The sequence below is a fragment of the Danio rerio genome, chromosome 5 (genome assembly GCF_049306965.1).
Source record: "Danio rerio strain Tuebingen ecotype United States chromosome 5, GRCz12tu, whole genome shotgun sequence".
In the NCBI taxonomy this organism is placed as follows: Eukaryota; Metazoa; Chordata; class Actinopteri; order Cypriniformes; family Danionidae; genus Danio; species Danio rerio.
The window spans coordinates 73970265-73995828 of record NC_133180.1 but is presented as its reverse complement, the minus strand read 5'-3'; the positions used below and the strand labels follow the sequence as shown (position 1 = coordinate 73995828).

General features: G+C 36.2%; 1 protein-coding gene across 9 annotated transcripts in view; it reads right to left on the bottom strand.

Annotated features, from left to right (window-relative positions):
- Positions 1-25564, bottom strand: part of mtif3 (mitochondrial translational initiation factor 3) — an 81170-nt gene that overhangs the window by 5743 nt on the left and 49863 nt on the right. For 3 of the 9 annotated variants that reach the window (XM_073949842.1, XM_073949844.1, XM_073949838.1), the window contains 3 exons: positions 9011-9120; positions 8047-8170; positions 7374-7468 (listed from right to left, as the gene is read on the bottom strand). The gene's annotated coding sequence lies outside the window, so the exon portion shown is untranslated. Of the gene's footprint in view, positions 1-1303; positions 1472-7373; positions 7474-8046; positions 8171-9010; positions 9121-25564 lie in introns of those variants that run through there. The other 6 variants (XM_073949843.1, XM_073949845.1, XM_073949840.1 and 3 more) reach the window with 3 other exon arrangements.

Below are 25564 nucleotides of genomic sequence, written 5' to 3'. Positions count from 1 at the left end.
TTATTTATTTTTGCACTGATTCCAATACGCGTGCCATTTGTTTAGACTATAGCTTTTAATTAGCTATTTGGACATCTTTGCTTTAACCGATCAGGATCCTTATACCTTAGTTGACGTCATTTGTGGTTTATCTATTCAAGTGTGAGGATGGGATTTTGCACTCCTTAATTCTTCCTGTAAGAGCTGTTTTTGGCTCTTTGTCTCTTAGAAGAGAGAGTGTCATATATTTCATGCAGAAGTCTCTGAAATGAAGATTGTTTAAAGTTCATTTCATTCAAACTCAAACTACTTTCTTGGTATCATTATAATATGATGTTTTTTTATCGGTAAAAAAAGCAAAAATAAATAAACGAGTCAAAATTGATTTTTCTTGCCAAAATCATGCCAAAAATCATTTAAATATTGAGCAAACATGTTTCGTGGAGATATTTTGTAAATTTCCTACTATAAATATATAAAAGCTACATTTTTAATTAGGAATGTGCATTGCTAAGCGCTTCATTAAAAACAACTTTAATAACTACATTCTTTTGACATTTTTTAACTTTCATATTCCAGATTTTCAAATAAATAATTGGCCAAATATCATCCTATCCTAACACACAATACGTCAAGCTTATTCATGCAGCTTTCATGTGACGTATAAACCGGTTATGACTCTGGTTTCGTTGTCCAGGGAAATGTCAAATTTCAAGCACAAATGTCTCATTTTAAATCAAAATATATAATTTTCAAAGCAAAATAATAAAATTATGAGATCAAGTCTTTATTTCTGAGAACATTGATCATAATTTTGCTGGTTTATGATTGAAAAAAGAACAAATATCTGTCAGTTGGCTCAAAAAAAAACAATTAAATGCTATTTTGTTTTGTTTTTTTAAAGCATTAACTCAAAAACATTCGTTCATTTTGTACATCACAGCAATGTATTGTTTAACGTTAGATAAACCTATATCAAGCTTATATTAAGTTAGACACGCTTATGTTTTTGTGTGTATTAATGTTACGGTTGTCATCTGAATACTTTAAGCTCTGATTTGACTCGTTGGGAATCGTGGAACAGTTAAACCGAAGAAGCTCCGACATGGTCAGAATATAAACCACTAACTACGTGACAAAAATTTGAGATGAATGTGAGTAAAACTGTCGACACGAGATAAATGCTCATTCACATCACACTATATCTGTATATTATAAAGCATACAGTATTTACTTAACGTTATAACTGACAAAACGAAATCAGATTGCGACTGTTTTCATATTTGATCTTGAATCAACACAAAACTGACCAAAAGCTACTTACACTGGAGTCGTACGGAACCGACGTCAGGCATAAATGTGATAAATATAATTTAGTCAATAATTCAAGACAAATAGACGCACATTTGTCTTCGAATAAAGAAAACTAGGACAATGAAGGCAAGTGACTTTTAAAACTGGCAACCTTGTTTTGTCGCAGACCAATGACGTCACGTTAAAGCGCCCCTGCTTTGCTGTTCAGTCTTGTATTTACCGATTTGTTTATCGGTTATTACATTACTGTTAATAATATGTGTTTATTAATATAAGAATTAAAAAAATCTGGATGCTTTATAAAACAGAGAAGTTAAAATGCAATAAAAAGAGTTCATATTCAATTTAAATTTGACAAAAGTCAATAAAAAGATAACTTGTTGCTTATTTATTTATTTATTTAATATAAATAAACCAAATAAATAAACGAAAAATATTGTAATTTTCCATCTACAGTTTTTGTGTAAACATATAAATTAAAAGTTAAAGCTTAAAGAACAAACACTTCAACTTTTTTTTTTTTTTTTTGGTAATTTAATTAAATTCATTGTTTTATTAGTAGTTTTTGATTTAGATCACTGTACTAGATTTCATTAGGTATAAAATGTGTAGGGTATGTGTGGCATGGATAAATTAAAGGGCCAGTTAAGCACAACAGAGGCAGAATGAAGAGTTTAACATGGAAGAAGGATCAGGATCAGATCATTTTATCGTAAACATTTCACTAATGCCATCCCTAGTCATTTTAATTATGTGGTTTAACTGTTGAATATTTGGTAGTGTTTGTAATAATAAACATCTATAGCAACCAAACTCAAAATACCCAATGCAGATAAAGGCTGTTCACCATAGTGTGCCACTCCAAATTTAAAGGGATCAGTATTTATTTACACACACACACACACACACACACACACACACATATATATATATATATTCATTCATTCATTCATTCATTCGTTTTCTTTTTGGCTTAGCCCCTTTGTTAATCTGTGAATGAACTGCCAATTTATCCAGCATATGTATTACGCAGCCCTTCCAGCTGCAACCTTTCACTGGGAAACATCCATACACACTCAATCACAGATACACTACGGACAATTTTAGTTTACCCAATTCACTTATAGCGCACGTGTTTGGACTGTGGGGGACACATGTTCTCCCTGCGTTCGCTTGGGTTTCCTCCGGGTGCTCCGGTTTCCCCCACAGTCCAAAGACATGTGGTACAGGTGAATTGGGCAGGCTAAATTGCCCGTAGTGTATGTGTGTGTGTGTGTGTGTGTGTGTGGATGATTCCTAGAGATGGGTTGCGGCTGGAAGGACATCCGCTGCGTAAAAACGTGGTGGATGAGTTGGCAGTTCATTCCGCTGCGTCGACCCCGGATTAATAAAGGGACTAAGCTGAAAAGAAAATGAATGAATGAAATAGTCCATTTTCACACCTCCTGACAACCAGATGTGCTGTGCCAAAATCTTAGGTTTTGGTTGTTATAAGATCATAACACACACACACACACACACACACACACACACACACACACACACACACACACACACACACATCAAGTTTGGTCTTCTAATGATGCATTGCAGAGATACAGCCTCATCTACTTCGGTGAATCTAATTTGTCATTCCATTAAGGGTGTTTTGAAAAAAAAAACTGGTTTTTAGAAGAAAAAAAAACCTAAATGCTTAAAACAATTTCATGACAGAACAGTGAAGGTGCCTAATAGTTTTGAGAAATCAGGAGAAAGGAATTTAGAATATTTTCTCGCTAGTTTAAAGGTCCTGTGAAATTAAAATAAAGTTTATTTTTAACCCACGCCAACACGGGAGAACATCCAAGCTCCACACAGAAATGCCTACTGACCCAGCCGGGACTCGAACCAGCAACCTTCTTGCTGTGAGGCAACAGTGCTAACCACTGAGCCGCCTGTGCCACCAAAAATCTAATTAATTAAACTAGAAAGTCAAATATTATGATCTAATTTTTAAAGGAATGCATTACTTTACTCATTACTTAGAAAAGTAATATTGTGTTACTTGTCATGTATTACCTTTAACACTGTTAATAGCAGCTCAATAACAGTTCAATTCAATTTTGCCGTACATTTGAATCACTGAATCAATCGATTTATAAAATGAAAGAAAGACTTAAAAGAGTTTGAACAGCAGAGCTTGAAAGGATCTGTGAGCTCTTGAACACGTGGGTCCGCTTCTGTGCGCTCATCTGTGCTTAACTGGAGTTGACACAGTTTGACCCGCACCATAACACTTCACTGACTCTCTTTATACCGCTCCCTTGATACTCTTAAAAACCTACAAAAATAAATTAATTAATAAATGAACAAACATATACAATTTGAGATTTCTCATAATCCACCTAATAATAATAATAATAGTAATTCCCTTTTATTTTGTCCTATATTTTAGCATATATTTTGCAGAACATCACACACTTTAGTTTTTAATATATTGCTAAACGGACCAGTACTACAGTCAAAAAAATAATGTTTGTTTGTTCAAATTATACATTTCATTTTAATTCCTGAGTTTTTGAGGGAAAACTTAATTGTTTTATGTTCAATCCATCTAAATTTGTAAAAACTAGTAAGTTAACTTAATTACTTCTTAATTACTACTTAACGTTGTTGTCCCAAAACAAATCGATTAAATCGAAAAGCATTTTTCACAGTGTACTTTGATAATCTGTATGTTTTTAAATTAAACCTCACAGCAATAAGAAGGTCACTGGTTTGAGTCCCAGCTGGGCCAGTTGGCATTTCTCTGTGGAGTTTGCATGTTCTCCTCATGATGGCGTGGGTCTCCTCTAGGTGCTTGGGTTTCCACTTGCGCTATAGGTGAATTGAATAAACTAAATTGGCTGTAGGGTATGTGTGTGTATCAGTGTTTCCTAGTGATGGGTTGCAGCTGGAAGAGCATCCGCTGTGTAAAAAATATGCTGGATAAGTTGGCGGTTCAATCCGCTGTGGCGACCCCTGATGAATAAAGCGACTAAGCCGAAGGAAAAGGAATGAATGAGTGAACGAAATAAAAAAAAATTAAAAATAAAAAACAATATTCGCAGCTTTATAGGCAAAATCATTAGCTGAAAACTACTTATTTTTGACCCTCTAATCCCTCTGGTATTCCAATGATCCTCAGATTTTGCCTCCGCAAGCGGTTTTCTAAATCATCCAATTTGAGTTTAAGGGAGTCTGTTTCTTTTTTTAATGCGTTGCACAGTGCCTCGATCATTGTCAAGCGGCTGTCCGAGTCATTAAGTGCAGATTCAATGTCCACGATCTTCTGAGCTTGTAGTGAAAGGGTTGATTGCAGCGTGGACACGGCAGAACAAAACGCGGATAAGAATTCAGTTCGGAATGTTGACACTTCTGTGCGAACACAAGGCATGCCGGAAGTCTCCCGAATAATTATTTATTAACAAATTTAAATACCATCAAAATAATTATTAGTCCCCTTAAAAAAAACTAATTCTGATTGGCTCCAGAACAAACCAAAGCTGTCCAAAGACTTGACAAATTAATTTAATTCACAAAGTTTTGTCTTTAAATTGCACTTTAAACTTAATACTTTAAGCTTAGTCAAATAGAAATGGTTATAAAAGGAACAAACAGGGTGAATGGGGGGGTGAATATAAAGTACAGCTAATCAGTTCGTGATGAGTGACCAGTTGTGAGTGTGTAATCAGAGGAAATGAGGAACTGGTGTGCATGAGGTGCATGATGGTAATTGTAGTCCAGTTCAGTGACTGATCTGTAGATCTCCAGTGATCTGTAAGAATTAGATTTTTGGTGATCGTAACAATACTAGTATCATGAAAAATAAATAGTAAAGCGAAAAATAAAAACATGAATCATTAACTTAACACTGTAAAAATTTCCAGAAATTAGCAGTTTTCCGTATTTTGTGATTCATGATTTTATTTCAACCCAGGCTCATTCTGAAAACGTAGTCCAGCGGACGTTTCTGGAGACCGCGAAATACATCTCGGGAGGTACGTATTTGTGCAGTTTTTGTTTTCATGAATCCGCGAGAGGCCGCTGTGTTTTTCGTATCTCGAACGTCTCTCGCGAGTGCCGTTCGCGCCCGCACTGTTCTCGCGTAAACCCACCAGAGGCCGCTGTCTGACTGACCAAATGATTGACCCACCCTCCTCTTTCCCTAAACCCAACCAGTTTTACAGATTGACCCGCCCGCCCGCTCATTTCCCTAAACCCGAGCAACAATTTAGAAAAGCCGTCTAGAAAAAGAAAAGCTCTCGTCTGTTTTTTTTTTTTTTTATCACTTTTTCGGATTTCACCACGTTCTCGCCCTGTTATGAACTCGTTCGCTTTATTTTTTGGATTCTGTTTTTGTCTTACCTGATTTCTGGAACCGCTCTTCCCTGGACTTCTTTGTCAACTTCTCCTCTCTGCATCTGAAGTCCGCCGACGCACAGGATGAGCTGACCGGACAAACTGATTGTGGCAGGAAAGCCCTCCACACGGAGGTAATCGGTCAGCCGGCAAGCATGAAAGGGAAAGGCGTCACACCGCCCCGTAGCGTTCGCTTAAAAAAATGAAATGCAGCCATACGTACCTCCTGGGACATATTTCGCGTTCTCTAGAAACGTCCACGGGACTAGGTTTTCAGAATGAGCTTGGGTTGTTTCATTTATTTATGAGTTTTAATTGCATTATGGGACTTTAATCTTTCTTCCAACAACTTTTAACCTTGTAAAGTTTAACAAAAAGTAAAAAAAGTGAAAGTGACTTTTATGAGCATTTTTAACAGTTTAAAGTGATATATTGTCTGGGTTGGTGTTGTATATTGCGCCACAAAAACATTGAAATAAACGTTCATTTTACAGACTTTTTTCTCTCTCTACATTATTTCTTATAAATTATATCATTAATTTAAACTACAAAAATGTCAATAAAAGTCACTTTGTTTAACTGTAGAGTTGAATTTTCAACATCAAAAGTCGACAGAGCAGAGATCAAGGTCCCATAATGCAATTCACAACCTTAAATAAATGGAAAAAGTGTTAATTAACAGATATTTTTGCAGTGCAGTGAAATATTATGTACTTCTATCATGGCAAAGCAAAAAAAAAAAAAAATTATTAGAATTATCATTTAGAAATAGAAAGTTAAATATTATCACGCTCCATTAAAAAACACTTGTTTAATGTTTATTAATAATTAAAAAAAAGATTTAAAATGGAATGGTTTTGCCTTCATCTGCTATTTACTTAGTTGTTAAGTGTATTTTTTGTATTGCATTTTTTGGAGAAGGATCTCCCTTAATACCCCCAAGCTCTCTTTTTATATACTTACCCCTAAAAAGCAGACAAAAACTCTGTAAAGGCTTTCTAATATGTGTTTTAGACATTGTGGGAAAGGCAGCATGGGCTGACCCTATGGCTCGGGCCTTAGCTGCATTGAAACAGTAAATCTAGAGATTTTACAGTCAGCTGAGCAGCAATAGATTAATTTGTTTAACGCTGATGGCTACAAAGAGCCTCTAATCTTTTGCTGTTCTCAATGGCTTTAACCTTCGTGTCAGAGAGAAGCGGCTGCGTTTCTATGGCTCCGTTTCTCCCAGAATTCCTCTGTCACCTGCCCAGTCCGCAGGTGCAGAAAAAGACCCGTCCCATCGGGGGAAAAACGGGCCACAGGAAATGCAAAAAGAGGCTGAGGTCACAGGCCAAGGCGGAGGCGCTTGTTATGTTGCCATCAACAAGGTTTGAGTTTCAAAGAGCAGGCAGGACGCGAGAGAAAGAGTCTGAATGCTTTTAAAAGAGCACTTTTTCTTCTTGTTTTGTGGGGGTTGGGGGATTGCATCATGTGGAATTCTGTACAACTCTCTATATGTACGTATAGGAGATATATACACAGTTGAGGGCACAACTATTAGCCCTCATACGCAATGTTTATTCTTTTTTAAGTATTTCTCATTTCATATTTGATGGTATTTATTTTTTTTTTCAATATTTTCTACATTTAAACTTATTTTATTGCATAGTTGTCAGTGCCAATGGTGTAGTGGTTAGTGCGTCAACACATTCACTCACGATGTTCACAGTGACCCGACTTCAATTCTAGCCTGGACGTCCTATGCTGATCCTTTCCCTCTCTCTGCTCCCCACACTTTCGTCAATACTCCGTACTGTCCTGTCCATTAAAGGTGAAAACCCCGAAAAAATATTAATAATTTAAAACAAACATATTAATAAAATTGGCAAAAACACAGCAAAATTATGAAAGCTGTAAAATAAATCTGGAAACTTCAAAGTATTAACAACAAAAATTCTATATCAATAATACTGAAAATCATGCATTCATTTTCCTTTAGCTTAGTTTCTTTATTTATTTGAGGTATTTATCAAAAAGTAGCGGCATCAAACCACCCTGTAGCGTTCCTTTTACGACGAAATGCAGCCATATGTACTTCTGGCTAGATAATTCGAGATCTCCAGAAATATATACATTTTCAGAATGAGCTTATGTTGACATAAATGGCGATTTAGTTCGAAAAAATCTCCCAAAACAGCTGCATTTATTTATTATTTAATTTTTTTTTATTTGAACTTATTTTATTGAAATCATGACAAAGTGAAATTAAATAAACGTAAGATATAATAAAATATAAAAAAAAAAACAACTGAAACTTAAATGCATATATAAATAGTTTTGAAACATATTTGCCAATGGTGTAGTGGTTAGCGCATCGTCACATTCACTCACGATGTTCACGATGACCCGAGTTCGATTTCTGCCTCGGGGTCTTACACCGATTCTTCCCTTCTCTCTGCTCCCCACACTTTTGTCAATACTCTCCGTTAAATACTGTCCGTTAAAAGTGAAATCCCTGAAATAATAATAATTTTAAAAAATTGTTAATAAAAATGGCAAAAACACAGCAAAATTATGAAAGCTGTAAAATAAATCTGCATACTTCAAAGTATTAACAAAAAAAATGTATATCAATAATACTGAAATTCATGCATTCATTTTCCTTTTAGCTTAGTTTCTTTATTCATCAGAGGTAGCCACAGCGGAATGAACCGCCAACTTATCCAGCATATGTTTTACTCAGGCAGCATGGTGGCGCAGTGGGCAGCACAATTGCCTCACACCAAGAAGGTCACTGGTTTGGGCACCAGCTGGACTTCTGTTTTTGTCTTGCTTTCTGGTTCTCTTTGTTTTACTTGCTTTCTGGAATTGTTCTTCGCAGAACTTCGGTATTGTGGGCAACGCCTCTCTGAATCTCAAGTCTGCTGACGTACGTGGCGAGCTACTGAGCAAGACCAGAAAGGCCACCCATACAAAGGTAAGCGATCAGCTGTTAGCGCGAAAAGTAGCGGCATCAAACCACCCTGTAGCGTTTCTTTTACGACGAAATGCAGCCATACGTACTTCTGGCTAGATAATTCAAGATCTCCAGAAATATATACATTTTGAGGATGAGCTTATGTTGACATAGATGTTGATTTAGTTCGAAAAAAGCTCCCAAAACAGCCGTATTTATTTATTATTGAATTTTTTTTATTTGAACTTATTTTATTGAAATCATGACAAAGTGAAATCAAATAAACGTAAGATATAATAAAATATTTTAAAAACAACTGAAACTTAAATGCATATATAAATAGTTTTGAATTATATTTGCCAATGGTGTAGTGGTTAGCGCGTCATCACATTCACTCACAATGTTCACGGTGACCCGAGTTCGATTCCTGCCTCGAGGTCTTACACCGATTCTTCCCTTCTCTCTGCTCCCCACACTTTTGTCAATACTCTCCGTTAAAGATGAAAACCCTGAAATAATAATAAGTAAAAAAGTTGTTAATAAAAATGGCAAAAACACAGCAAAATTATTAAAGCTCGAAAATAAATCTGGAAACTTCAAAGTATTAACAAAAAAATGAATATCAATAATACTGAAATTCATGCATTAATTGTGCTTCAGCTTAGTTTCTTTATTCATCAGAGGTAGCCACAGCGGAATGAACCACCAGCATATGTGTTACACAGCGGATGCCCTGTCAGCTGCAACCCAGTACTGGGAAAACATCCATACACACTCACACTCATACACTACGGCCAATTTAGTTTATTCAATAGCGCATGTGTTTGGACTGTGGGGGAAACTGGAGCACCCGGAGGAAACTCACACCAACACTGGGAGAACATGCAAACTCCACATAGAAATGCCAACTGACCCAGTTAAAACTCGAACCTGCGACCTTCTTGCTGTGAGGCGACAGTGCTAACCACTGAGCCACCATTTCACCATAATACTAAAATTAATTTGTTCATTCGTTTTCTTTTCGGCTTAGTCCCTTTATTAATCAGGGGTCACCACAGCGGAATGAACCGCCAACTTACCCAGCATATGTTTTACTCAGCGGATGCCCTTCCAGCAGCAAAACAGCTCTGGGAATAATACTAGAGTAACACTGGTAAATATTACTGCTAATTTTATCATCATGTTTTCCCCCCTGATTGTTTTTTTAAGTGTTTTATTTCTACATTGTAAAACACTTTACAAACAGATACCAAATAAAAAAGCAGTATTTTTAAACTAGTTATTTAGATACCGCAATGAGACCGGATTTAACAATGCCGCCTTTTAACGCAGAGCTAAAGTGCATAATGATGGACCTCCAGTCTATTCAGCGAATGAGACTTTAGATTGGGGAAGCGGCGAGGGCGCGAACTGCAAATGTTTGGAGAAAGAACTTTGTCAAAAAAAGTGGCGTCTGTGAGCAGCAGGTGGATAATTGTACACGCTTGACTGCGCCCACAGAAAGATGCGCTCCAGAATGAGCATTCATCAACACGACCGGGAAGCTTCCTAATTAGCACACGGACAGCAGTTCATCTAGCAGACACCCTGCATAGTGGCACACCTTTCACACAAAGGGAATGTTGCCATACACAAGTTACAGGCGGGGAATCAGCGTCTTCTTTTCGGAGCTGTATATGTGTCTGTGGCTTTGTTTGCTGCTTGTGCAGCTCGTCTTTTAACAGTACTTTGAGTGACATGTCTAAAGAGATTGTGTGAGTGTGATCTTTGGGATTGGAGATTTGAATTAATATTACACTGAAAATGTTAGTTTAGGACATTTTGAACATGCTTACCCTGCTGAAAAAACCAGCTTAAACCAGCCTAGGCTGGTTTTAGCTGGTCGACCAGGCTGGTTTTAGAGGGGGATTTGGCCATTCCCAGGCTGGTTTCCAGCCATTTCCAGCCTGGTCTTAGCTGGTCAGGCTGGGAGATGACCAGCTAAAACCAGCTTGACCAGCTTAGCCAGGCTGGTCAAGCTGGTTTTAGCTGGATTTAGCTGGTCATTTTCCAGCCTGACCAGCCTGGAAATGGCTGTAAACCAGCCTGGAAATGGCCAAAACCCCTCTAAAACCAGCCTGGTCAACCAGCTAAAACCAGCCAACCAGCCTAGGCTGGTTTAAGCTGGATTTTTCTGCAGGGTACATTAAGCGGGACTCAAAGGGGACCTGTTATGCCATTTTTTACAAGATGTAAAGTAAGTCTCTGATGTCCCTAGTGTGTGTGGGTGTTTGTGTGAAGTTTCAGCTTGAAATACCACACAAGTAATGTTTTATTACTCTTTGAAAGTACAGATTTTAGGCTTTGAGCTGAATTGTGGCGTTTTGGTGACTGTCGCTTTAAATTCAAATGAGATTGTGCTGTTTTCCAAAAGAAGGCGGAGCTATAAGTGCCTGTTTGTCAGCCTTAGGCCCCGTTTACTCTGTGTTTTATTTTTAGATCAAAAATGATGAGTGTTTTACCTAGCGTTTCTGAACATATCTCCGTCCACACTACGCCACCAAAAACGTATATCACATGACCATTCGTGCACTCTGGGCATGCGCATTCTAGTATAAACAGGAAGCATGTATCTCGTTCGGCATTTGGTTATTGTTAGTCAACAAACGCCGGTTGAACAATGAACGCGATGGCAAAGAAAGCAAGAGAGGTGTTTTTGTGGACAGACGACGAGGTTGAGTTGTTACTAAACGTAACAAAAGAATAACTGCACAATGGCACCTAAAACAGACAATAGTGCAAACAACGCTCCCATTTCTGTCCATGTTGTTTACAGTGAAGGCTGGTCTGCTGTGTTATATATATATATATATATGTGTTATAGTCATGTGATAGGGGCTTGACGAATAAGGGAAGGATACGCAAAGACACAAAAGTCCCAATCAGGTAGGGAATCTCAGCCGCCACGCCTTCGTTTTCAGATGTCTCCGTTTTTCCCCCATCCACACTGAGACGGATCAGCAGCGTTTCAGAATGAAAATGGCCTCTCCAGCGTTTGCAAAACACTCCGTTTTAGGCGCTCGTAAATTCCGGCGTAGTGTGGACGGATGGCGTAACCATAGCAAAACTTATGCGATTTCAAACTAAAACGCATTAGTGTAAACGGGGCCTTAGACTGTGGAAATATGGACGTAGTATCTGTGACATCACCTATAGGTTGCAAATGAAGCTACGAGTGGGCGTGGCCAATTGTTGCCATTTTATTTGGGCACCCAGACTGGGGGTTGCCAAAAAAGGGCAAAGAGGCGGAGCATGAGCAGTGCTGCAGATGCCAGCTAGCATTTTGTTTAGACTGGCTTTTCTTTGGGAGAAACGCTTAATACTTCATTACCTGCGACTCCTTTCTGTTTTCACATGTGCTTGGTTGTATACTATATCAATAAAGTGTTTTGACTTTTAAAAACAGAGTTGTAACACATTGAGCCACTAAACATTGTTCTCATGACGTTTTTCTACAGGAGGAAAACTTCCAAATACTTCAGATGTTGCTAGTAAATGCATGGCTATTGATGAAATCTAGAGCCTACAGCTAACCAATCTGTCTGACTCTGGAGTGCATTACAGGTCTATATATTATATATATATATATATATATATATATATATATATATATATATATATATATATATATATATATATATATATATATATATATATATATTAAAAAAAAAAATATATATATATATATATTTATATTTATTTATTTATTTATTTTATTTTTATTTTTTTTGGAGGGGGTGCTGTGCCCCAGTAGAGCTTTATGTCTAGCAACGCCCCTGTTTAAAAGTGATATATTGTCTGGGTTGGTGTTTTTATTACGCTATAAAACCCCTGTAATGAGCTGCCAGTACATTAACCGTTTTTTTATAGATTTATTTCTCTATAAATTATTATTTCTTAATCATTATATTATTTAAAACAACTAATATGTCAATAAAAGTCCATTTGTTTAACGGTAGATTTTAATTTTCAACATCAAAAGTCGACAGAGCAGAGATCAACATCCCATAATGCAATTCACAACCATAAATAAATGGAAACTGCTAATTATTTAGACATTTTTTACAGCGTACATGGTCAAACCCTTCAGAGCTTGAATGAAAAAGCATTACATCTTCTCTCGAAATCCCCAAAGAAACAAGATAGAAACTCACTCTGCTTTCCATCATCGCTTCATTGAGCCTCTAACTGCTTTAATCCACATATAATCAAAGGGAACGTTTCATTAGCTGTTATTTTTACATAATGATCCTTTATCAGCCCAATGATTTTTTTTGTATTAGCATAATTAGCCGGCTCTCAGCCAGCTTGTGGGGTCTTGCGGGGTCTAATTGGCCCCCGTGGCATGATGGGAAAGAAGCGCAAGGTGTCGCGGCGGGCAGGTGCTGATGGTGGCAAACGGGGGGCAACGCAGAGGCGGGTAATTACAGGATGAATTTCACTTTAATAAATGTGGGAGATGCAGATAGCCGGGCTTTCTACCTAATGGCTTCTGCCTCTGGAGCCACTTTAGGCAGAGAATGATCTGAAAGAGTGTTTAATTAACACATGCTCTCTGATCCCGAGAGAGAGAGAGAGAGAGAGAACGAGAGGATGACAGAAGCGAGACCAGAGAAAATGTCAAACCAGTAAATACAAAGACAGAATAATTTGGAGAATTCGAGATGGCGTACAAGAAAAGACAAACGAAGAGATCTGCAGATATTATATAAACCATCGGGTGGCACTCTAGAGAGAGCCTAACTCTAGGGTTAGTGGTTGGCCCATTCATTTATTCATTTTCCTTCTAAGGGGTCGCCACAGCGGAATGAACCGCCAATTTATCCTGCATATGTTTTACACAGCTGATGCGCTTCCAGCAGCAACCCAGTACTGGAAAACACCCATACACATTCTCAATCACACAGGCATACTCACACATAAGGCCAATTTAGCCTACCCAATTCAACTACAGCGCTTGTGCTTGGACTGTGGGGGAACCAGAGCACCCGGAGGAAACCTGCGCCAACATGGGGAGAACATTGCAAACTCCACACAGAAACGCCAACTGGCCTAAAAACTAATGAACTAATATTAAATTATAATAAAACTTAAAATGTTTAACTAAATAAATGAGAGTAAATGATGACGGAATTTTCATGTTTGGGTGAACTATCCCTTTAAAGTCTTTGTAAAATCAATTTGTAAAATGTTTATTTTGCTAGCGCTGATTATTATTATTCTTAAGGTGAATAATTAATCCGTGCAGTTTAATCAACAAGTTTAAAACAAAAGTCTAAACATTTGCTTCTAAGTTTTTAAGGGCGGGGCTTCTCTGATGATGTCATTTTTTTCCGCCACAATAATTCTCAGCCACGCCCCTCTCACAGTTAATTTGCTATGAGGGAATGATGCGCAAAAAAGCCCCGCCCCCTACTCAATATTCAGTTTCATTCGGAAGTACAGGAGCATACTGAAATAAAAGTCTCAGCAACTTCTGATTCATATGGACTTTAGGTACATTTTTTAACAATCTGAATTAGTGTGGTTTTCTTTTTTTTTCTTATTTTGTTTTGTACACTTTACATGTTACGAACACTAGGCCTCATGCTATTTAAAAAAACGCAAGACGAGTTCACTTGTTCTTTGATTGGGTTCACATATGGGCAGACTTTAATGTGGGAGTGGTGTTGATGATGATGATGAAGTTCTCATGTCTCACTCTCTGCTGCTGTCTGTGTGTTTACTTGTTTGTTTGTTTTTTGACGTATAGTTCTCTATAAAAAAAAGTTGGAAACCTGCAACCATTGCCTTCAATAGTATTTGTTTTTTGTACTGTGGAAGTGAATGGTAACAGGTTTGTAACATTTTTCAAATTATCTTCTTTTGTGTTCAACAGAAAGAAAGAGTGTGTGGGGGTGCTTTTTGACATAGTTATTTAGAGAAATGTTGGAAACCTGTAACCATTCACTTTCATAGTATGTGTTTTTTTCTAAAATGGAAGTGAATGGTTACAGGTTTCTAACATTTTTTTTTATTTCTTAATTTGTGTTCAATGGAGAGAAAGTGTGTGGGGGTGCTTTTTGACATATAATTAATTAGAGAAATGTTGGGAACCTGTAACCATTGACTTTCATAGTATTTGTTTTTTCTACAATGGAAGTGAATGGTTACAGGTTTCTAACTTTTTTTTTTTAATTTCCTAATTTGTGTTCAATGGAGAGAAAGTGTGTGGGGGTACTTTTTGACATATAATTAATTAGAGAAATGTTGAAAACCTGTAACCATTGACTTTCATAGCATTTGTTTTCTTGTCCTATGGAAGTGAATTGTTACAGGTTTGTAACATTTTTCAAATTATCTTCTTTTTTGTTCAACAGAAAGAAAGTGTGTTGCTTTTTGAGATATAGTTATTTAAAGAAATGTTGGAAACATGTAACAATTGACTTCCATAGTATTAGTTTTTTCTACAATGGAAGTCAATGGTTACAGGTTTCTAACATTTTTTAAAAATATCTTCTCTTGTGTTCAACAGAAAGAAAGGTTTGGAACCACTTGAAGTATACATTTAAGTTGACTGCAGTTTTGCTTTTTATTTATTTATGTATTTATTTGTTTATTTATTTATTTGTGTGTGTTTTTACTTACAGTTATGTAGAATAATGTTTTGAAACCGGTAACCATTGACTTCCATAGTATTTGATTTTTCTAGTATGGAAGTGAATGGTTACAGGTTTCTAACATTTTCCAAATTATCTTAATTTGTGTTCAACAGAAAGAAAGTGTTTTAGGCGGTGCTTTTTGAGATATAGTTATTTAGAAAAAATGTTGGAAACCTGTAACCATTGACTTCCATAGTATTTGTTTTTTTGTACTATTGAAGTGATTGGTTACAGGTTTCTAACATTTTTCAAGTTATCTTCTTTTGTGTTAAACAGAAAGAAAGTGTGTTTGAGGCTGTGCTGTTTGAGATATAGTTATTTAGAGAAATGTTGGAAACATGTAACTATTGTCTTGTACTATGGAAGTGAATGGTTACAGGTTTCTAACATGTTTCAAAATACCTTCTTTTGTATTCAACAGTATTCTTTTTAAGTTGTCTACAATTTTGCTTTTTTTTTTAAATAGATAATTTACATGTTACAAAACACCTAATGCTATTTTGAAAACACAAGACGAGATCACTTGATCACTTGTCCTTTGCTTGAGTTCACATGGGCAGACTTTTATGTGGGTGTGGTGAATTAAGATGAAGTTCGGTGATGATGCTGTCTGTGTGTGTATGAGTCTCTCTCTCTCTTTCTCTCTCTCTCTCTCTCTCTCTCTCTCTCTCTCTCTCTCTCTCTCTCTCTCTCTCTCTGTGTGTGTATATATGAGTATCTGTGGGTCTCTGTGTGTGTATATGAGTATCTATCTCTCTTTCCCTCTGCGTATGTATGTGTGTGTGTGTGTGTCTCCGTGTAGTACACTGGAGGCAGCGCGCTCGCTCTCCCCACTCAGCTGGAGCTAAAAGCCCTGGAACGGGACGGTAATTGCCCAATTAGGCCTCTCGCTCGGCGGCCCGTACCGCTCTCTCCGCGCCTCCACGCCACCGCTCGCACCGATAATTGAGCTGAAAGCAAACGAACGGCCGGCAGACAAACAAGCTACTAGAAAATAATTACTTGGAGTGTTTCTTTTCAGTAGCTGTACAGCGGATTTCATTATGGTGAATAGCCACTAAAGCTGCTCGAAACGCCGGTAGTTGTCATTTTCATAGGGACTTGATAATGACATTAATTTGTCTTAATGGCTGGTTCTATTGTTATAAATAGGAAAATGAGCCCAAATTGTCTTGCTGTGGCGAGGCGAAGAGGACTCCGTCGAGCTCCCGGCAGACATGAGGAGTTAAATTGGTGTGCTTGTCAAATTTCCAATAATTTGTTATATGGAACACGAGTAATGCCAGTGCCATTAGGGTTCATTTTCCCTAAATTCATTACTGCCCTTGTTTCCCTTTTATGTTTCTAATGCCCAATCACATTTCTCTCTGCTTCAAGTGGTTTTGTAAGGATTGGGACTGACTGACAGACAAAACACACATGCACACACACTTATACACACACGTTTGCCTTCTTGTGCAGTTATGCGCCACGCACACACATGCGCGCGTTTGTTTTTGTGATTTGTGGGGACATTCCATACACCCTTGCTTTTATGAACTGTATTTTTTTCTATTGCCCCTTGCAGGAAACTGTGGTGTTTTACTTCATGACAAATCTTATTATGTATGATTTATAAGCCTTTTGAAAAATGTAAACATTAGTATTGTCCTCATAATTCACAATCTCCTTGTAATACATGTGTCATACCCATGTCATGATACACATTTATGTCCTGATATGTCAACAAACAAACAAACAAACACACACAATAGTTTTTTTGGGAATTGTGGGGACATTATATAGCTTACTATTGTTTTTATATTGTACAGACTTTTTTATTGCCTTACCCCTTATAGGAAACTGTGGTGTTTTACTTTATGAAAAAACTTATATTACTTATACGCCTTTTGAAAAGTGGAAAGTTTTACTTTTTTTTTTTTACTTTTTTTTTTTACTTTTTAAAGTTTTACTTTATGAAAAAAACTTTCTAATTTATTTTACTTGAAAAATGTAAACATTAGTATTGTCTACATAATTCACAATCTCCCTGTAATACCTGTGTCATACCCATGTCATGATACACATTTATGTCCTGATATGTTAAAAAAAACAAGCACACACACATTTTTTTGTGAATTGTGGGGACATTCCATAGCTCTCCATTGTTTTTATTCTGTACAAACTATATATTTTCCTATTTTTACTGGCATTTCACTTTATGAAAAAAACTTATTATTTATGAATTATAAGCCTTTTGAAAAGTGGAAACATCGGCAATGTCCTCATAATTCACAATCTCCTTGTAATGCGTGTGTCACATACACATTAATGTCCTGATATGTCAAAACTAACACACGTTTGTTTTTGTTAATTGTGGGGACATTCCGTAGGTTATCATTGTTTTTTTACAACTGTATTTTTTCTACTGCCCTACCCCTTAAAGGAAACTGTGGTGTTTTACTTTATGAAAAATCTAAGTATGATTTATAAAGATTTTGAGCAGTGGAAACATCAGTAATGTCCCCATTGTAATACCCGTCATACCCATGTCATTAAACACATTTATGTCCTGATAAGTAAAAGAAAAGCTATACACACACCTGTTTGTTTTTTTGTGAATTGTGAGAACATTTCAAAGCTTACTATTGTTTTTACACTGTACAAACTGTATTTTTTCTATTCTATTTTTGTTTTACTTTATGAATAAAAACATAATGTATGATTTATAAGCCTTTTGAAAAGTGGAAACATCAGCAATGTCCTCATAATTCACAGTCTCCTTATAATACCTTTGTCATACCCCTTGGCATACACTTTTATGTCCTGATATGTAAAAACAAGCACACATACACGTTTGTTTTATGTATTGTGAGGAAATTCAATGTCAAATGTCAAAAAATAAACAAACAAAGAAACACACACACAATTGTTTTAGTGAATTGTGGGGACATTCCATGCCATTGTTTTTTTACTGTACAATCAGATTTTTTAATGCCCTACCCCTTATAGGAAACTGTATATTACTTGTAATATTTATACGCCTTTTGAACAGTGGAAACCTCAACAATGTCCTCATAATTCACAATCTTCTTCTAATGTTATTATACACATTCATGTCCTGATATGTCAAAAACAAGCACATACATGTTGTTTTTGTGAATTGCGAGGACATTCCATAGGTTACCATTGTTGTTATACTGTACAAACTGTATTTATGATTTATCAGTAATGTCCTCATAATTCACAATCTCGCTGTAACACTTGTCATACTCATGTCATTACACATTTATGCCCTGATAAGTAAAAAAAAAAAACTGAATTGCGAGGACATTCCATAGCTTACTGTTGTTTTTATATTGTACAAACTGTCTATTGCCCTAGCCCTTATGGAAAACTGCTGTGTTTTGCTAAATGAAAAAAACCTGTTTATAAGCCTTTAAAATTATGCAAACATCAGTAACGTCCTCATAATTCACAATCTCCATGTCATTATACACATTTATGTCCTGATATGTCAACACAATATTTATATTTTCAACACGAAGGAAGTTATTTTGAAAAATGTAAAACTTGTATTCATTGACTTCCATAGTATTTGTTTTTTTGACTATAGAAATCAATGGTTACAGGTTTCTAACATTTCTCAAAATATCTTCTTTTGTGTTGAACAGAAAGAAAGGAAACCCATAAATGTTTGGAACCATTTGACGTATAATCTACGTCGTTTATATATATATATATATATATATATATATATATATATATATATATATATATATATATATATATATATATATATATATATATATATATATAAACTAGATTGCAGTCATTGTACAATTATACGTCAAATGGTTCCAAACATTTATGGTTTATATATATATATATATATATATATATATATATATATATATATATATATATATATATACCTAATGCTAATTTGAAAACGCAAGCGTTCTCAGACACACACACACACACACACACACACACACACACACACACACACACACACACACACACACACACACACAAGCACTACTTCCACAGCTCTGATATATTCATAGCGCCAGATGTTGTCGGATTGCTGCTGATGTGGATGGGATCTGTCAAGTGTGTATTTCAGTGCTGTTAGCGCTCTAATGCAGCTGTTTCCAGGGGACGCTGGAAGCTTTTCCCCCCCAATAATTTAAAATGACATTACAGCAAAGTAGAGCTAATGGCGAATCAGTGCTGCGGAGATGGGATATATGACGGTGAACATTAGTTTCAGCTCCAGAACTTTACCTGCTGTTGCTTTAGTCCGTCAACAGGGGGAGACGCTGTAACATTCACATCAAGATATTTCACTTTTGCCCAATTTTCACTTTTCAAGATACTTGTATTCAACTTAAAGTGCAACTTACAGGCTTAATTAGGTTCATTATGCAAGTAAGGGTAATTAGGCAAGTCATTGTATAACAGTGGTTTGTTCTGTAGACAATCTAAAGTAATATTGCTTAAGGAGGCTAATAATATTGACTTTAAAATAGGTTTTAGAAATTAAAAACTGCTTTTATTCTTGCAGAAATAAAACAAATAAGACTTTCTCCAGAAGAAAAAATATTATAGGAAATACTGTGAAATTTTTCTTGCTCTGTTAGACATCGTTTGGAAAATATTTGAAAAATAAATCACAGGAGGGTGAATTTTTTTGACTACAACTGTATATATATAATAATATATATATAATAATATTTATAATATAATATAAATAATAATATATAATAAATAAATATATAAATATATATATATATATATATATATATATATATATATATATATATATATATATATATATATATATATATATAAACTCTAAAGACAATCGCATTATTAAAGTGATTCAAAATAACAAATCCATTCAGCTTGTCATGAATAGATGCATGTCATGTCAGCTAAGCATATTACACTGCAATACACCACAGTTTACTGTAGTAAAAACTAAAGTATACTGTTAATTACAGTTGCTAGTTCACAATAGTTTATAATATAGCATTCATTAACACAGTAGATCTATATACAGTAGGCCGATAATACACTTTACTTTTCAAAAACATTAGATTTAATATTAAATTACTATGGTATTTGTCAGCACATTCATTCCTTCGGATTAATCCCTTATTTATCAGGGGTCACCACAGCAGAATGAACCACCAACTATTCCAGCATATGTTTTACACAGCGGATGCCCTTCCAGCTGCAACCCAGTACTAGGAAACACCCATACACACTCTCATTCACACACACATACACAACGGCCAATTTGGTTTATTCAATTCAACTACAGCACATGTGTTTGGATTGTGGGGGAAACAGGAGCACCCAGAGAAAACCCACCAACAACACGGGGAGAACATGCAAACTCCACACAGAAATGCCAGCTGGCCCAGCTAGAACTCGAACCAGCAACCATCTTGCTGTGAGATGATAGTGCTAACCACTGAGCCACCGTGTCGCCTATATTAAATTACTGTAGTAGTATGTGTCGGAATTTTGACACAGAAATGAAACAGGCTGCATTTTTAACAATGTACGTGTGACTTGCAGTTTATTTGACAGTGTCGGATCGCTGGAAACTTATATTTACCATTAAGAAAAAAATGATGATTTTGCATTCTCTTACATCACATTAATCTTCATTTTAATACGCTGTTGAAGGATTTTGTAAATGTTCTCCCCGTGTTGGCGTGGGTTTCCTCCGGGTGCTCCGGTTTCCCCCACAGTCCAAACACATGCGCTATAGGGGAATTGGATGAGCTAAATTGTTCATATGTTTGTGAATGAGAGTGTATGGGTGTTTCACAGTGATGGGTTGCCGCTGCGTAAAACATATGCTGGATAAGTTAGCAGTTCATTCCGCTGTGGCTACCTCTGATTAATAAAGCTGGGACTAAAGAAAATTAATGAATAAGTAGAAAATAGAGTATGAAGGGGAAATAAATGATTATAAATGATAAATGATATTATAAATGATTATTTTTATAATGTCATGTTTGTAAATTGTAGAGATTAGATTAAAAAATAGGTCTCAATCTCAGCTCCTGGAGGGCTGTAGCTCTGCAGTTTTGCTCCAAACCTAATCAAACACAGCGGAGCTGCGTACAATCGGCTGCGCAGTTGATTAAATCTGCATTTGCTGACAGACAGATTGGGCTACTTATCGGAATTATGAGATGTCGGTCCGACTCTATTTAATTGGATGAACATGTTTTAGTTTTATGCCTTACCCAGAATATAAAAATACTTATAAATACATTTAGATCATTTACTTTAATCATTACTATTAGACTGTGAAGAGACTTTCAACCAGCACAACATAAAATGCTTCTGAATCGGAAGACAATCACCTACTGCACCTTTAATTAATGTGGTTGCATTCTGTTTGTGTATATTTTTAAATCTCATCAATGTGTGTGCGCATTTATGCACTCAGACTGTTCATGCATGACTCACTCACACACACACTAACACGAGTGCTTTGGCTCTGGTGGGAATGTTGTGCTCTTGTGAGCCGTGTGTTGTGTAATCGCTCTCTAATAATACTTTTTAAACAACTCTCTTTAAACTTCCCAGCGGAACTGTCAGCCAACAGAGCTGACCCGCTGCTCAATAAAACACCGTTTTATATCCAGAGGGTCACAGCGGTGCCACATTAAAGCCCGGCAGAGCTGAATTCAGCATATTAGTCGCCCACCGGGCCAAAGCATTACATTAGGACGTTATGATGATTTTACATAAACCATTTAAACTCTCGTGGACTTTTTTCACTGAATGGTAAGACCTCGTTTTTAATTGTGCGCAACAATTTGAATTAATCTTCAGTCAGGGTAGTGAACGGTTCATGTGCAATTATATATACAGTTGAAGTCAGAATTAATAGCCCGCCTGTTTATTTTTTCCCAATTTCGGTTTAACAGCGAGAAGATTCTTTCAACACATTTCTAAGCATAATAGTTTTAATAACTCACATCTAACAACTGATTTATTTTACAGTAAATAATATTTGACTAGATCAGGGCCGGAGTGGGAGTCCTTTTCAGCCCTGGAGTTTCAAGCCTCAGACCGGCCCACCTCAGTTCATGACTGACTATATTAAAATAAGGTCATTTCCAATTCAGTTTCTAATTACACTATCACGTCTTTTTTTTTTGAGAAAACAGCTGCCTTAGAACTTCAAATGTTCAATAACACTAACAGTATTATGTCTTAACAATAAAAATGAAAAAAAAAAAAAATACTCAGACGAGGATCAAACCCAGGTCCGCAGCGTCATAACCTAACCTGCTAACCACTGGAACAGCTGTAAAATAGATAAAAAGAGCAGAGCTGTGGTAAAATAATGAATAAGAAGGCTGTGGTCAAGTAAAAAAAAAATAAAAAATTAATTTAAAAAGTGTGACTGCTGAAGGCAACAGATTCTAGAGCTAGGGACACCGGCCCTCGCGGCCAAAAAACAGACCGGCCCACCGGGAATTCTCCCGGTCCTCCCGATTAGCCAATCCGGGCCTGGACTAGATATTTTTCAAGACACTTCTATACAGCTTAAAGTGACATTTAAAGGCTTAATTAGGTTAATTAGGTTAACTAGGTAGGTTAGGGTAATTAGGTATTGTATAACGATGGTTTGTTCTGTAGACTATCGAAAAATAGCTTAAAAGGGCTAATCCATTTGTCCTTAAAATGGTGTTTAAAAATTTTTAAACGGCTTTTATTCTAGCTGAAATAAAACAAATAAGACTTTCTCCAGAAGAAAAAATATTATAGGAAATACTGTAAAAATTTCCTTGCTCTGATAAACATAAATTGGGAAATATTAAAAAATAAATAAAAGGGGGGTTACTAATTCTGACTTTACCTGTTTATAAAAGTATCCTAAAAAAAGAGTACATCTAGAAAAGTATTTAGACTTCCACTGTAAAAATGCTGGGTTCAAATCATGTTGTCTAAAAACAAATCGATAAAGTTAACACATTTAAGTGGATTGAAAGTAAAACAATGAACCCTTGTGTGCTGTTGGGGATGTTTGCATCCACTCTGGGGGGATTTTAGGTGTTAATTTGGCAAATTGATTCAGCAAATGGAATGATTTTTGTTGAACAAAACTTAATTTGATTCACATTTGGGGAAAATCCTTTCTACTCAACAACACTGGGCATATTGACTTCCCTTATGTTATGTTCGGGGCTGTTTTTGTCCCACTGACTTCCATTATAACCACAGTTTTTTTTATTGCAAACACTTTATTTTTTGACATAATTATGCATTCTTGATTGTTGCTGGTTTTTCCTCTTGGGAGAAGGAGGTAACATTTGGGTTTTAAAATGTCAATATTAATGTCAATATGAAAGAATGCCTTAGGAAGTGAAACAATTTGTCTGAGGCTGCACAAGAATTTAAACATTATTTACAATATTAATAGTTTGGTCACACTTTATTTTGTTGTTCTGTTTGTTGAATTTAAGTGACCTTGCAACTACAGTTAAAGTCAGAATTATTCGCCCACTTTGAATTTTATTTTATTTTTTGAATATTTTCCACATGATGTTTAACAGAGCAACAAAAGTTTCACAGTATGTCTGATAATATTTTTTATTCTGGAGAAAGTCTTCTTCATTTTATTTTGGCTAGAATAAAAGCAGTTTTTAATTTTTTAAACACCATTTTAAGGACAAAATTATTATCCTCTTTGAACTATATATTTTTTTGACTGTCTACAAAACTAACCATCATTATACAATAACTTGCCTAATTACCCTAACCTGCCTAGTTAACCTAATTAACCTAGTTAAGCCTTTAAATGTCACTTTAAGCTGTATAGAAGTATCTTGAAAAATATCTAGTCTAATATTATTTACTGTCATCATGGCAAAGAGAAAATAAATCAGTTATTAGAGATGAGTTATCAAAACTATTATGATTAGAAATGTGTTTAAGAAATCTCTCCGTTAAACAAAAATTGGGGAAAAAAATAAACAGGCGGGCTAATAATTCTGACTTCAACTGTACATGCCAACTAATTCTCATTTGATTATAAGGTTGGGGTTAGGGTTAGTGTAAGTTGACATGTGCTTGCAAAGTAGAAGGAGCAGTATCAGCAGATATTAAGCAGACAGTCTACTAATACTCAAATGGACCTTCAAAATAAAGTGTTACCAATAGCTTTAATTCAACTGCAGTTAAGATGTACTGTACGGTGGTATGAAAAAACTGTTTGCCCCTGTACCGGTTTCTTAATTCTGTGCATGTTTGTCACACTTTAAAGTTTCAGATCATCAAACAAATTTAAACACATCTTGCAGTTCTTAAATGAAGGTTTTTATTTTTAAGGGAAAACAATATCCAAAACTACATAGCCTTGTGTGAAGAAGTGTTTGCCCACTAAACTAATAACTGGTTGGGCCACTATTAGCCATAACAACTGCAAAAACTTTGAGAACTTATAGTGTGATGGTTTTGAGCTGCTTTGCTAAACTCATTCATTCATTCATTTTTCCTTCGGCTTTGTCTCTGATTAATCAGGGGTTGCCACAGCGGAATGAACCGCCAACTATTCTGGAATATGTCTTACACAGCGGATGCCCTTCCAGCCACAACCCAGTACTAGGAAACACCCATATACTCTAACATTCACACACACAATCATACTCTATGACCAATTCTCCTATAGCGCATGTGTTTGGACTGTAGGGGAAATCGGAGCCCCCAGAGAAAACCCATGCCAACACGGGGAGAACATGCCAACTCCACACAGAAATGCCAACTGGCACAGCCAGGACTTAAACCAGTGACCCTCTTGCTGTGAGGCAACAGTGCCACCCACTGAGCCACCGTGATGCCCTCTTGTGATAAATGTAACCATCATTTGTGCTGCACCAAAATATCCTGAAGAAGAGTTTTCACTGTCTGTTGGTGACCTTTAGCTGAAGTGAACTTGGGTTCTGCACACCAGCAAGTCCACTTCTGAATGGCTGAAAAAAAACAAAATGAAGACCAAGTCATAATGACCTAAATCCAACTGAGATGCTGTTACGTGACCTTAAAAAGGTGGTTGAAAACCCTACAATGTGGCAGAATTACAGCAATTCTGCGGAGACGAGCTGGCAAAAATTCCCCAACATCGCTGCATCAGATTCATTCTAAGCTATCGAAAATGCCTGACTCCAGTTGTTGCTGAAAATGTTGCCCCAACCAGATATTTAGGGTGTACTCACACTACAGTTGCCTTAAACCAGGCCAAAGCATGGTTGTC